Below are 14,120 nucleotides of genomic sequence, written 5' to 3' on the forward strand. Positions count from 1 at the left end.
TTATCTCACTTTTCCTCTTCTTTGCCTCGGTCTTCTTTTTTATCATCTTGTCTTTTTCAGATCCTAGCCTATTTGTTGGATGACCCTTAGCGGACAAATAAGGAGGACTTTTAATATCTTGAATGCTTATTATACAGCCTCCTACAAAAATGGACAATGCATCTTTACCACCATCTTTACCACCATCTTCTAATGTAAGCAAATTATCTAACTCATTGGCATTAGATGATGAGTTAGCAACATGCTTTTGACACTCTGCCATAGCCATATCAAGATAATAATGTAAGATATCACTTGTTTCCTTTGTTTGGGATGCAAATTGAGCAACACTGTTCGAATGGGAGCATAAATCATCAAACCTGGCCTCTCTGTTTTTGGATTCAACAAACTTGGATCATGGCTGCTCTTAATATCACTATGTCTTTGCTTCACAAGTTTGCTCCAATGGTCCAAAATGTATCTTCTTGGAATTTCTCTCACGCGTTCATGCCCTAGGACAACCAAGCTATGACGGCATAATATGCCTCTTGATTCAAACATTTGACACTTGCATGTAATATCCTTCGTTTCCGCATTGTAGTTAACTTCATAAACCCTCTCTTTAGAAGTAGATACATCCTCCAAAATAGAATAGACTTTAGATGTAGAAACTGCTTTCGTAAGGTGCAAAATACAATTTGCTTTCTTTCTAAATTGCTTTTGTACTTCCTTAAACTTTGCATTAGTATAGGCACCTTGAAATTGCTTCTCTATCAAGGAATTAGTGGCACAAGGTATTATTGATTTATAGTCTTCAACACCAGCCCCCCTTTCTTGTTGCTCCTTCCATCTAAGGCAATTGTCATATTGTTTGACAAATTGAATCAATAAGCTCTTGTTATTTAAAAATTTGTCAAAATATGAATGCATGCTCTCACTTCGTTGTGTAGATCTCATACCAGCCCAAAAAAAGTTGTCAAGAAAAATTGGAACCCATCGATGTCTTTCTTCATAGATATCTATGTATCATAGTAAACAAATATACATAAAAAAAAATTTGTAAGCAAACTTAACAAAAGTAGATGCAAATGTTGTCATAAACATGTTAATAATACATTGAAGCTAAAAAAAATATTGGAATAAGAAAATTGTCCTAGAGGCATATTCAAACACATGTTAGAATTCTAGCAAATAGAATATGATAGCCACTTGATACTTTTTAAATACTAATATGCTAATTCCTATGTGAAAAATATAAAAATTTATGTTTAGAAAAGTACCTGAAAGCCACTTGTTATCTTCTAGACCATATTCAACCAGAAAATCTTCCCATTGATTTTGAAAATCATCTTCTGAAATAGACTCCCAAGCAATATTATTTAAATCACCTTATAACTCTTCATATCTCTTGTGTCTTTTGAATTTTTCTGGAATCTTTTTCGTAATGTGCCAATTGCATAACCTATGACGTGTCTCTGGCATCACATTCTCAATTCCAGCTCATATTCCGAGGCATTGGTCTATTATAATGCCTTTAGGAGCCTTTCCATGCATACATGTAAGCCAAGCATTAAATAACCAAGTAAACGAGCCTGAATTTTCCTTAGTAAACAAACCACACCCAAGAAGCACTGAGTTACCATGGTGATTAACCCCCACAAAGGAACCAAATGACATATTGTAACGATTGGTTTTATAAGTAGTATCAAACGAAACTACATCACCGAAGTACTCATATGCTGCTTGATGAGCGAATAATTTATACACTTTTTGGCATTGTTTTTAGGTAGTTTTTAGTAGGATCTAGCTACTTTTTAATATATTTTTATTAGTTTTCAAGAAAAATTCATATTTCTGGACTTTACTATGAGTTTGTGTATTTTTCTGTGATTTCAGGTATTTTCTGGCTGAAATTGAAGGACTTGAGCAAAAATATGATTCAGAGGCTGAAAGAGGACTGCAGATGCTATTGGATTCTGACCTCCATGCACTCGAAATGGATTTTCTGGAGCTACAGAAACCCAATTGGTGTGCTCTTAATTGCGTTGGAAAGTAGACATCCTGGGCTTTTCAGAAATATATAATAGTTCATACTTTGCCCGAGTTTTGATGACGCAAACTGGCGTTTAAACGCCAACTTCCTGCCCTATTCTGGCGTTAAACGCTAGAACTGAGTTACAAGCTGGAGTTAAACACCCAAACTAGCACCAAAGCTGGCGTTTAACTCTAAGAATAGTCTCTAAGTGTGAAAGCTTCAATGCTCAGCCCAAGCACACACCAAGTGGGCCCCGAAAGTGGATTTCTGCACTATCTACACTTAGTTACTTATTTTCTGTAACCATAGCTACTAGTTTAGTATAAAAACTACTTTTAGTGATTTATTTTACATCTCTGGAACACATTATGTAACTTTTACGTTCTGAGACCTCCATGGGAGGCTGGCCACTCGGCCATGTCTACCCTATTATCACTTATGTATTTTCAACGGTGGAGTTTCTACACCCCATAGATTAAGGTGTGGAGCTCTGCTGTTCCTCATGAATTAATGCGAAGTACTATTGTTTTTCTATTCAATTCAAGCTTATTCTTATTCTAAGATATTCATTCGCACCTAAGAACATGATGAATGTGATGATTATGTGACACTCATCACTATTCTCACCTATGAACGCGTGCCTGACAACCACTTTCTTTCTACATGAAAACAAGCTTGAATGCATATCTCTTAGCCTCCTGGTTCATGATTAGAGTCTTCGTGGTATAAGCTAGAATTATTGGCGGTCATTCCTGAGATCCGGAAAGTCTAAACCTTGTCTGTGGTATTCCGAGTAGGATCTGGGAAGGGACAACTATGACGAGCTTCAAACTCGCGAGTGTTGGGCGTAGTGACAGACGCAAAAGGATTAATGGATCCTATTCCAACATGAGTGAGAACCGACATATGATTAGCTGTGCGGTGACAGCACATTTGGACCATTTTCACTAAGAGGACGGACGGTAGCCGTTGACAACGGTGATCCCCCAACATACAGCTTGCCATAGAAAAGAGTATGAATGATTGAATGAAGGCAGTAGGAAAGCAGAGATTCAGAAGGAGCAAAGCATCTCCATACGCTTATCTGAAATTCTCACCAATGAATTACATAAGTGTTTCTATCTTATTTTATATTTTATTTATATTTTAATTATCAAAATCCCATAACCATTTGAATCCGCCTGACTGAGATTTACAAGGATGACCATAGCTTGCTTCAAGCCGACAATCTCCATGGGATCGACCCTTACTCATGTAAGGTTTATTACTTGGACGACCCAGTGCACTTGCTGGTTAGTTGTGTGGAGTTGTGAAAAAGAGTTGAGATTACGATCGTGCGTACCAAGTTTTTGGCGCCATTTCAGAGATCACAATTTCGTGCACCAAGTTTTTGGCACCATTGCCGGGGATTGTTCGAGTTTGGACAACTGATAGTTTACCTTGTTGCTCAGATTAGGTTATTTTATTTTAATTTTTTTTATCTTTTTATTTTCGAAAAAATTTTCAAAAAATAAAATAAAATATTCTATGTTCTTCAGAATATTTAAGAATGAATTCTAGAGTTTCAAATGATGCTTTTATCATCACAAGAGCTAGTTGATTCCCATCAATTTGGCTATTGTATGTAATGTCCTGCTGAAGTTTGGCTAGCCATGTCTAATCTTTTTAGACTGAAGCTTTGGACAAACCTTGCATGATTCCTGGAATTCTTATTAAAAATTTTGAAACCCTTATTTTTCTTTTTCCAAACAATTTTCGAAAATAAATCCAAAAAAAATTAATAAAATCATAAAACCAAAAATAATTTTGTGTTTCTTGTTTGAGTCTAGTGTCAAATTGTAAGTTTGGTGTCAATTGCATCTTTTTAATTTTTCTTAAAGTTTTCGAAAACCCATGCATGATGTTCTTCATGATCTTCAAGTTGTTCTTGATAATCTTCTTTGTTTGATCTTTGTATTTTATTGTTTTGTGTCTTTTCTTGTTTTTCATATGCATTTTCAATTTGTTAGTGTCTAAACATTGAAAATTTCTAAGTTTGGTGTCTTGCATGTGTTTCTTTTCTTAAAAATTTTCAAAAATATGTTCTTGACGTTCATCTTGACATTCAAAGTGTTCTTGGTGTTCATCTTGACATTCAAAGTGTTCTTGCATATTTTTCTTGTTTTGATTCATAATTTTCATGTTTTGAGTCATTTTGTTATTTTTCTCTTTCTTCATTGAAAATTCAAAAATAAAAAAATATCTTTCCTTTATTCTTCTCATAAATTTTGAAAATTTGAGTTGGCTTAGTCAAAAAATTTTAAAAATCTAGTTGTTTCTTGTTAGTCAAGTCAAATTTTCAATTTAAAAATTCTATATTTTCAAAATCTTTTTCAAAAATCAAATCTTTTTCATTTTTACTTTATTTTCGAAAACTTTTAAAATTTGATTTTCAAAATCTTTTTCTTATTTTTATTTCATATTTTCGAAATTAATGCTAACAATTAATGTGATTGATTCTAAAATTTTAAGTTTGTTACTTGCCTAGTAAGAAAGGTTCAATCTTTAAATTTTAGAATCATATCTTTTTGTTTCTTGTTAGTCAAGTAATTAACTTTAATTTCAAAAATCAAATCTTTTTAATTTTCTTTTTCAAATCTTTTTCAAAATGATTTTCAATCACATCTTTTTCAAAATCAATTTCAAAATCTTTTCTAACTTCTTATCTTTTCAAAATTGATTTTCAAATCTTTTTCAATTAACTACTTGACTTTTTGTTTGATTTTAAAAGTTTTCTATTTCAATCATATCTTTTTCAAAACCACCTAACTACTTTTCTCTCTCCAATTTTCGAAAATTACTAATCCCTTTCTCAAAATTTGTTTTAATTAACTAATTGTTTTAAATTTTAATTTAATTTTATTTCTCTTCCTAATTTTCGAATTCTAACCAATAATTAAAATAAAAACAAAAACATTTTCCTTTTATTTTAAATTTCGAATTCTTCTCTCTCTCATCTCTTTCTATTTATTTATTTATCTACTAACACTCCTCTTCCACTCAAAATTTGAACCCCCTCTTCTTCTCTGTGTTCGAATTTTTTTTCTTCTCCTTCTTCTATTCTTCTCTTCTTCTACTCACATAAAGGAATCTCTATACTGTGACATAGATGATTCCTCTTCCTTTCTGTTCTCTTCTTTTTCATATGAGCAGGAACATGGATAAAGACATTCTTATTGAAGCTGATCCTGAACCTGAAAGGACTCTTAAGAGAAAACTAGGAGAAGCTAGAGCACAACCCTCTGGAGAGGACCTGACAGAAATTTTCGAAAAAGAAGGAAACATGGCCGAACCCAATAACAATGGTGGAGATGCAAGGAAGATGCTTGGTGACTTTATTGCACCCTCTTCTAACTTCTGTGGAAGAAGCATCTCAATTCCTGTCATTGGAGCAAACAACTTTAAGCTTAAGTCTCAATTAGTTTCTCTAATGCAACAGAATTGCAAGTTTCATGGACTTCCATTGGATGATCCTCATCAGTTCTTAGCTGAATTCTTGCAAATCTGTGACACTGTCAAGACCAATGGAGTTGATCCCGAGGTCTACAGACTTATGCTTTTCCCTTTTGCTGTAAGAGATAGAGCTAGAACATGGTTGGATTCACAACCTAAGGAAAGCCTAAACTCTTGGGAAAAGCTGGTCAGTGCTTTTCTGGCCAAATTCTTTCCACCTCAAAAGATGAGCAAGCTTAGAGTAGAAATCCAAACATTTAGACAGAAGAAAGGTGAGTCCCTCTATGAAGCTTGGGAAAGATATAAGCAATTGATCGAAAGGTGTCCTACTGACATGCTTTCAAAATGGAGCATCACATGTATATTCTATGATGGTCTGTCTGAGTTGTCAAAAATGTCATTGGACCATTCTGCAGGAGGATCTCTTCATCTAAAAACCCCTGCAGAAGCTCAGGAACTCATTGAAATGGTTGTAAATAACCAGTTCATGTACACCTCTGAGAGGAGTCCTATGAATAATGGGATGCCTCAGAAGAAGGGAGTTCTTGAAATTGATACTCTGAATGCCATATTGGCTCAGAACAAAATATTGACTCAGCAAGTTAATATGATTTCTCAGAGTCTGAATGGATTGCAAGCTACATCCAACAGTACTAAAGAAGCATCTTCTGAAGAAGAAACTTATGATCCTGAGAACCCTGCAATGGCAGAGGTGAATTATATGGGAGAACCCTATGGAAACACCTATAATCCTTCATGGAGAAATCATCTAAATTTCTCATGGAAGGACCAACAGAAGCCTCAACAAGGCTTCAATAATAATGGTGGAAGAAATAGGTTTAGCAATAACAAGCCTTTTCCATCATCTTCTCAGCAACACACAGAGAATTCTGAATAGAGCCATTCTGGCCTGGCAACCATAGTCTCTGATCTATCCAAGACCACACTAAGTTTCATGAATGAAACAAGGTCCTCCATTAGAAATTTAGAGGCACAGATGGGTCAGCTGAGTAAGAAGATTACTGAAACTCCTCCTAGTAATCTCCCAAGCAATACAGAAGAAAATCCCAAGAGAGAGTGCAAGGCCATAACCATGACCAACATGGCCGAACCTGGAGAGAGTGAGGAGGACGTGAGTCCCAGTGAGAAAAGCCTCATGGGACGTCCTCTGGACAGAAAGGAGTTTCCCTTTGAGGAACCAAAGGAATCTGAGGCTCATACAGAGACCATAGAAATTCCATTGAACTTCCTTCTGCCATTCATGAGCTCTGATGAATATTCTTCCTCTGAAGAGGATGAAGACATCACTGAAGAGCAAGTTGCCAAGTATATAGGAGCAATCATGAAGCTGAATGCCAAGTTATTTGGTAATGAGACTTAGGAGGATGAACCCCCCTTGCTCACCAATGAACTGAATGACTTAATGAGGCAGACATTACCTCAGAAGAAACTGGATCCCAGAGAATTCTTCATACCTTGTACCATAGGCACCATGACCTTTGAGAAGGCTCTGTGTGACCTAGGATCAGGGATAAACCTCATGCCACTCTCTGTAATAGAGAAACTGGGAATCTTTGAGGTACAAGCTGTAAGAATCTCACTAGAGATGGCAGACAAATCAATGAAACAGGCTTATGGACTAGTAGAGGACGTGCTAGTGAAGGTTGAAGGCCTTTATATCCCTGCTGATTTTATAATCCTAGACACTGGGAAGGATGAGGGTCTGCCAAGGCAAAAGCTGTGATTGATGTTGACAGAGGAGAGTTGGTCCTTAAGTTGAATGAGGACTACCTTGTATTCAAGAATCAAGGTTCTCCTTCTGTAACCATGGAGAGGAAGAATGAAAAGCTTCTATCAATACAGAGTCAAACAAAACCCCCACATTCAAACTCTAAGTTTGGTGTTGAGAGGCCCCAACCCTGCTCTGATTATCTGTGAGGCTCCATGAGAGCTCACTGTCAAGCTATTGACATTAAAGAAGTGCTTATTGGGAGGCAACCCAATGTTATTTAATTATATCTATTTATTTTCCATTGTTATTTTATGTTTTCTGTAGGTTGATGATCATGTGAAGTCACAAAAACAACTGAAAAATCAAAAACAGAATGAAAAACAGCATTAAAAATAGCACACCCTGGAGGATAAGCTTACTGGCGTCTAAACGCCAGTAAGAAGCATCAAGCTGGCGTTAAACGCCAGAAACAGGCTACAGTCTGGCGTTTAACGCCAGAAACAAGCACCAACTTGGTGTTAAACGCCAATAAAGGGAGAAAAGCTGGCGTTTAACGCCAGAAACAAGTAGCAGTTTGGCGTTAAACGCCAGGATTGCACTCTAAGGGCATCTACACGCCTAAATGGAGCAGGGATGATAAGTCCTTGACCCCTCAGGATCTGTGGACCCCACAGGATCCCCACCTACCCCACCTCTCTCTCTCTTCTTCATACCTTTTCATAACACTCTTCCCCAAATACCCTTCACCAATCACCTCATTCACTCTCCCCCAAAACCCCATCTACCTTCAAATTCAAAATCCTTTCCCTCCCAAACCCAACCCTAATACACGAAACCTAACCCTCTCCCACCCCTATATAAACCCCTCACCACTCCTTCATTTTAACACATTATAACCACTACTTCTACCCCTTGGTTGAACCACATATCTCCCTCCATCTCCTCCATTTTCTTCTTCTTCTACTACTTTCTTTCTTCCTTTGCTCGAGGACGAGCAAAGTTTTTAAGTTTGGTGTGGTAAAAGCATTGCTTTTTATTTTTCCATAACCATTAATGGCACCTAAGGCCAGAGAAACCTCAAGAAAGAGGAAAGGGAAGGCAATACCTCTGAGTCATGGGAGATGGAAAGATTCATCTCAAAGGTCCATCAAGACACTTCTATGAAGTTGTGGCCAACAAGAGAGCCCACTCATGGACCTCAACAAGAGCATGAGGAAATTCCTCATCATGAAATCCTTGAGATGCCTCAAGGGATTCACTTTCCTCCACAAAACTATTGGGAGTAAATTAACACCTCTCTAGGAGAATTAAGTTCCAACATGGGACAACTAAGGGTGGAGCACCAAGAGCATTTCATCCTCCTCCATGAAATTAGAGAAGATCAAAGAGTCATGAGGGAAGAGCAACAAAGGCAAGGAAGAGACATTGAGGAGCTAAAGCACTCCATAAGATCTTCAAGAGGAAGAACTAGCCGCCATCACTAAGGTGGACCCGTTCTTTAATTTCATTGTTCTTTATTTTTCTGTTTTTTGTTTACTATGCTTTATGTTTTATATATGTTTGTGTCTTATTACATGATCACTAGTGTCTAAGTGTCTATGCCTTAAAGCTATGAATGTCCTATGAATCCATCACCTTTCTTAAATGAAAAATGTTTTAACCACAAAAGAACAAGAAGTACATAATTTTGAACTCATCCTTGAAATTAGTTTAATTATTTTGATGTGGTGATAATACTTTTTATTTTTTGAATGAATGCTTGAACAGTGCATATGTCTTTTGAATTTGTTGTTTATGAATGTTAAAATTGTTGGCTCTTGAAAGAATAATGAAAAAGGAGAAATGTTATTGATAATCTGAAAAATCATAAAATTGATTCTTGAAGCAAGAAAAAGCAGTGAATACAAAGCTTGCGAAAAAATGGCAAAAATAAAAGAAAAAAGAAAGAAAGAAAAAGAAAAAGCAAGCAGAAAAAGCCAAGAGCTCTTTAAACCAAAAGGCAAGAGCAAAAAGCCAGTAACCCTTTAAACCAAAAGGCAAGGGTAAAAAGGATCCAAGGCTTTGAGCCTTAATGGATAGGAGGGTCCAAAGGAATGAAATCCTGGCCTAAACGGCTAAACCAAGCTGTCCCTAACCATGTGCTTGTGGTGTGAAGATGTCAAGTGAAGAGCTTGAGACTGAGCGGTTAAAGTCGTGATCCAAAGTAAAAAGAGTGTGCTTAAGAACCCTGGACACCTCTAATTGGGGACTCTAGCAAAGCTGAGTCACAATCTGAAAAGGTTCACCCAGTTATGTGTCTGTGGCATTTATGTATCCGGTGGTAATACTGGAAAACAAAGTGCTTAGGGCCACGGCCAAGACTCATAAAGTAGCTGTATTCAAGAATCAACATACTGAACTAGGATAATCAATAACACTATCTGAATTTTGAGTTCCTATAGATGCCAATCATTCTGAACTTCAAAGGATAAAGTGAGATGCCAAAACTGTTCAGAGGCAAAAAGCTACTAGTCCCGCTCATCTAATTGGAGCTAAGTTTCATTGATATTTTGGAATTTATAGTATATTCTCTTCTTTTTATCCTATTTGATTTTCAGTTGCTTGAGGACAAGCAACAATTTAAGTTTGGTGTTGTGATGAGCGGATAATTTATACGCTTTTTGGCATTATTTTTAGGTAGTTTTTAGTAGGATCTAGCTACTTTTTAATATATTTTTATTAGTTTTCAAGAAAAATTCACATTTCTGGACTTTACTATGAGTTTGTGTATTTTTCTGTGATTTCAGGTATTTTCTGGCTGAAATTGAGGGACCTGAGCAAAAATCTGATTCAGAGGCTGAAAGAGGACTGCAGATGCTGTTGGATTTTGACCTCCCTGCACTCGAAATGGATTTTCTGGAGCTACAGAAACCCAATTGGCGCGCTCTCAATTGCTTTGGAAAGTAGACATCTTGGGCTTTCCAGCAATATATAATAGTCCATATTTTGCCCGAGTTTTGACGACGCAAACTGGCGTTTAAACGCCAACTTCTTGCCTTATTCTGGCATTAAACGCCAGAACTGAGTTACAAGCTGGAGTTAAACGCCCAAACTGGTACCAAAGCTGGCGTTTAACTCTAAGAAGAGTCTCTACACGTGAAAGCTTCAATGCTCAGTCCAAGCACACACCAAGTGGGCCCCGGAAGTGGATTTCTGCACTATCTGCACTTAATTACTTATTTTCTGTAAACCTAGCTACTAGTTTAGTATAAAAACTACTTTTAGTGATTTATTTTACATCTCTAGAACACATTATGTAACTTTTACGTTCTGAGACCTCCATGGGAGGCTGGCCACTCGGCCATGTCTACCCTATTATCACTTATGTATTTTCAACGGTGGAGTTTCTACACCTCATAGATTAAGGTGTGGAGCTCTGCTGTTCCTCATGAATTAATGCGAAGTACTATTGTTTTTCTATTCAATTCAAGCTTATTCTTATTCTAAGATATTCATTCGCACCCAAGAACATGATGAATGTGATGATTATGTGACACTCATCACTATTCTCACCTATGAACGCGTGCCTGACAACCACTTCCGTTCTACATGAAAACAAGCTTGAATACATATCTCTTAGCCTCCTGGTTCACGATCAGTGTCTTCGTGGTATAAGCTAGAATTATTGGCGGTCATTCCTGAGATCCGAAAAGTCTAAACCTTGTCTGTGGTATTCCGAGTAGGATCTGGGAAGGGATGACTATGACGAGCTTCAAACTCACGAGTGTTGGGCATAGTGACAGACGTAAAAGGATCAATGGATCCTATTCCAACATGAGTGAGAACTGACAGATGATTAGCCGTGTGGTGATAGCGTATTTGGACCATTTTTACTGAGAGAACGGACGGTAGCCATTGACAACGGTGATCCCCCAATATACAACTTGCCATAGAAAGGAGTATGAATGATTGAATGAAGACAGTAGGAAAGTAGAGATTCAAAAGGAGCAAAGCATCTCCATACACTTATCTGAAATTCTCACCAATGAATTACATAAGTATTTCTATCTTATTTTATATTTTATTTATATTTTAATTATAAAAATCTCATAACCATTTGAATCTGCCTGACTGAGATTTACAAGGATGACCATAGCTTGCTTCAAGCCGACAATCTCCGTGGGATCGACCCTTACTCACGTAAGGTTTATTACTTGGACGACCCAGTGCACTTGCTGGTTAGTTGTGCGGAGTTGTGAAAAAGAGTTGAGATTACGATCGTGTGTACCAAGTTTTTGGCGCCGTTTCAGAGATCACAATTTCGTGCACTACTACTCTACTTCGAGCATCAGCCCAAAATATAGTTTTGAGATGCTTGTTTTGATCAAGTTCAACATCAAAATAAAAATCAGAGTTCATATTCTTCATCCGTGTAAAATACTTCAACATCTCCCTAACATCCATTTCTTCCGTAACATTGTATATCTTTCTGCTGAGATAGTTCCTAACATCTTTTTCCATTAAATTTACTTAGAGAAACCCCCCGCTTCACCCACCAACACTTGATATGTTTTGCTTGGTCTCACACCTGCTTCATCATTCCTCTCAATGACTCGACACATGTGCATACTCATCTCTCTATTACGTGTCAACAGTTTTGCCATCTCTGGATCACAAGGATGTGAATGATCCAAACACACCTTCGATATAATCCAAAGACCCTCCTTATTCAACCTAATAGAAATCCTTGCGGGGCATTTGTAGTTGGTTCTAGGGTTGGTCTTTTCTATTGGTGAAACTTTAAACTTGCGTTTTCCCTCCCTATTGCAAGTGATCATTTGATTCTTAGGAACCTTACCTTTACCAACTCTTCGGGTAAACCTTATCTTAGTAACAAAACCAACGCGCTTGGCATAATTCTGATAAAATTGATTTGCATCATCAATGGTTCCAAAACACATGCCAACCTTGGGCACATCCTGTAAAAAAGTTAACATACATCAGATAGTAAAACAAAATCTCATTAAACTAGGTGCAAACTATGACGAGTAAAGTGTGCAAAATCTCATTAAAGTGGGTGCAAACTATCTGATTCATGTGTGCAAAAAATCATTACATTGGATGCAAACTGTGCTGAATAAAATGTGCAAAATCTGATTAAAGTATGTGCAAAATGTCTGATTCATGTTTGCAAAATTTCATTCAGATGGATGCAAAGTATCTTGAGTAAAGTGTGCAAAATCTCATTAAAGTGGGTGCAAAATATATTGAGTGAAGTATCTCAATTACTCTTAGGTATTGAATCAACAAAACCCTTTTGCATAAATAAGAATCCTTAACAAACTTTTAATAAATTGTTGCTAATTGGCTGGGACATAAAACTAACTACTGTTTTTATTGTTGCTAATTGGAGTTTCGTTGATGCCTTCAAAGATGAGCCTTTTGTTAATTAAGAATTGAAATAATCTAATGGAGATCTTTACCATTTTTTAGAGATCAAATCAATCCAAGAAAGATACTCAACATTAAAGCAAGTTAATTCAGTTGAATACAGTTCACACAACTATAAAATTACAAAGATAGTCCCATGTTTAATGTTCATACAATATTTTAACGTTCTTTAACTGCTAACTAGTTTGTAAAGTTAGAATACAACTTTTTGTCAAAAAAATAGCATACCTTTTTGAATCCCATAACTACTCATCATGAGTCATAAGATCATAAGAAACATGTCATACTACTAAGTACTAATATTAATCTCTTTCCTTCTCTCTCTATATCTCTCCAAATATTTGTTTGTTCATCCCTCTATTGATTGCACTTTCTTACTTTAGTTACTTTTAGGCTTTTATGGAACAAACTGTATAAAAGAGAATGAAAAACAAGACCCTACAACAACAGACCACATTTGAATGCATCACAAACCCAACCAAAACAAAACAACTATATAAAACACAACACTACCTATTAACCAGCTTAGCCTCACTTTCCTAACCCTTGAAAATTATGTAGCTCCAACCCCAAGAAAATCATAGACCATGTTTACTGTTATAGAACAATTACAAATTTGATGCTTCTACTTCTACTTTGGGTTCTTAGCAGCTAAGGTTAGATCAGTTTCATTGAGCATGCATCTTGTCTTATTATCTATTTTTCTTTCTTATTTATTTCTATACTTATTTCATATAAATTAATAAATTATTATTTTGTTAGGAGGCCAAACTAGGTGAAATATAAAAAGACAACAACAGTACATAACTTAAATTATATTGAAAAATCAAAACAACAAACAAGAAACACTAACATTTTTTATATTTTCTGTCTTAGTCATTTCATCAAGCAATTGGTTTGCGTTAATTGTGCATTGTTGCATTATGAAAATCAAAATCGAATAAGGTATAATTTGGATTCTGTACATTCAATTTTTTTCTCAAAGAAGATGTCACCATTTTTTCCAAAATCATCGGGAAGAGGTACATAATTTTTTTCTTTCTTTTGACCAAGTGTCCCCAATGTAAGAACATCTCTCCCTATATATAAAGATATAGTTAGATTATAAAGTTTAAACTCTCCAATCATAAAACTAAAAAAGTAGTTTATAACTTTGTATACACACCAAAACAAAAGCATTCATGCAATAAACATCGAAGTTAGGTGGCCTTAATTTGTTGAAAAAAAAAGACCATATAATTCAGAACCTGCATGTTACAATGTAATGTTAGTTCCAAAACATAATACACATAAAAATATAAAAAAAAATAGAAACATGTCACAGTCAAGATATCTAACCATATTGTTTATCAGATGTCTTGGCAACATTGACATGATATCTTCCCTAACAAGCATTACTCTAGGTATGTCTTTTAAGATGCACAAAGTCTCATCCTTGTTCAACCTATCGTC

At 36.0% G+C, this 14,120-nt stretch overlaps 1 non-coding gene across 1 annotated transcript; it reads right to left on the bottom strand.

The window, feature by feature from the left end:
- Positions 1–5,738: 5,738 nt before the first annotated feature.
- Positions 5,739–5,846, bottom strand: LOC112787894 (small nucleolar RNA R71). Its single transcript, XR_003195280.1, has one exon. It is a non-coding gene; the product is annotated as a small nucleolar RNA R71 (small nucleolar RNA).
- Between the last annotated feature and the right edge of the window lie 8,274 nt (positions 5,847–14,120).

The sequence above is a fragment of the Arachis hypogaea genome, chromosome 20, assembly GCF_003086295.3.
Source record: "Arachis hypogaea cultivar Tifrunner chromosome 20, arahy.Tifrunner.gnm2.J5K5, whole genome shotgun sequence".
NCBI lineage: Eukaryota > Viridiplantae > Streptophyta > Magnoliopsida > Fabales > Fabaceae > Arachis > Arachis hypogaea.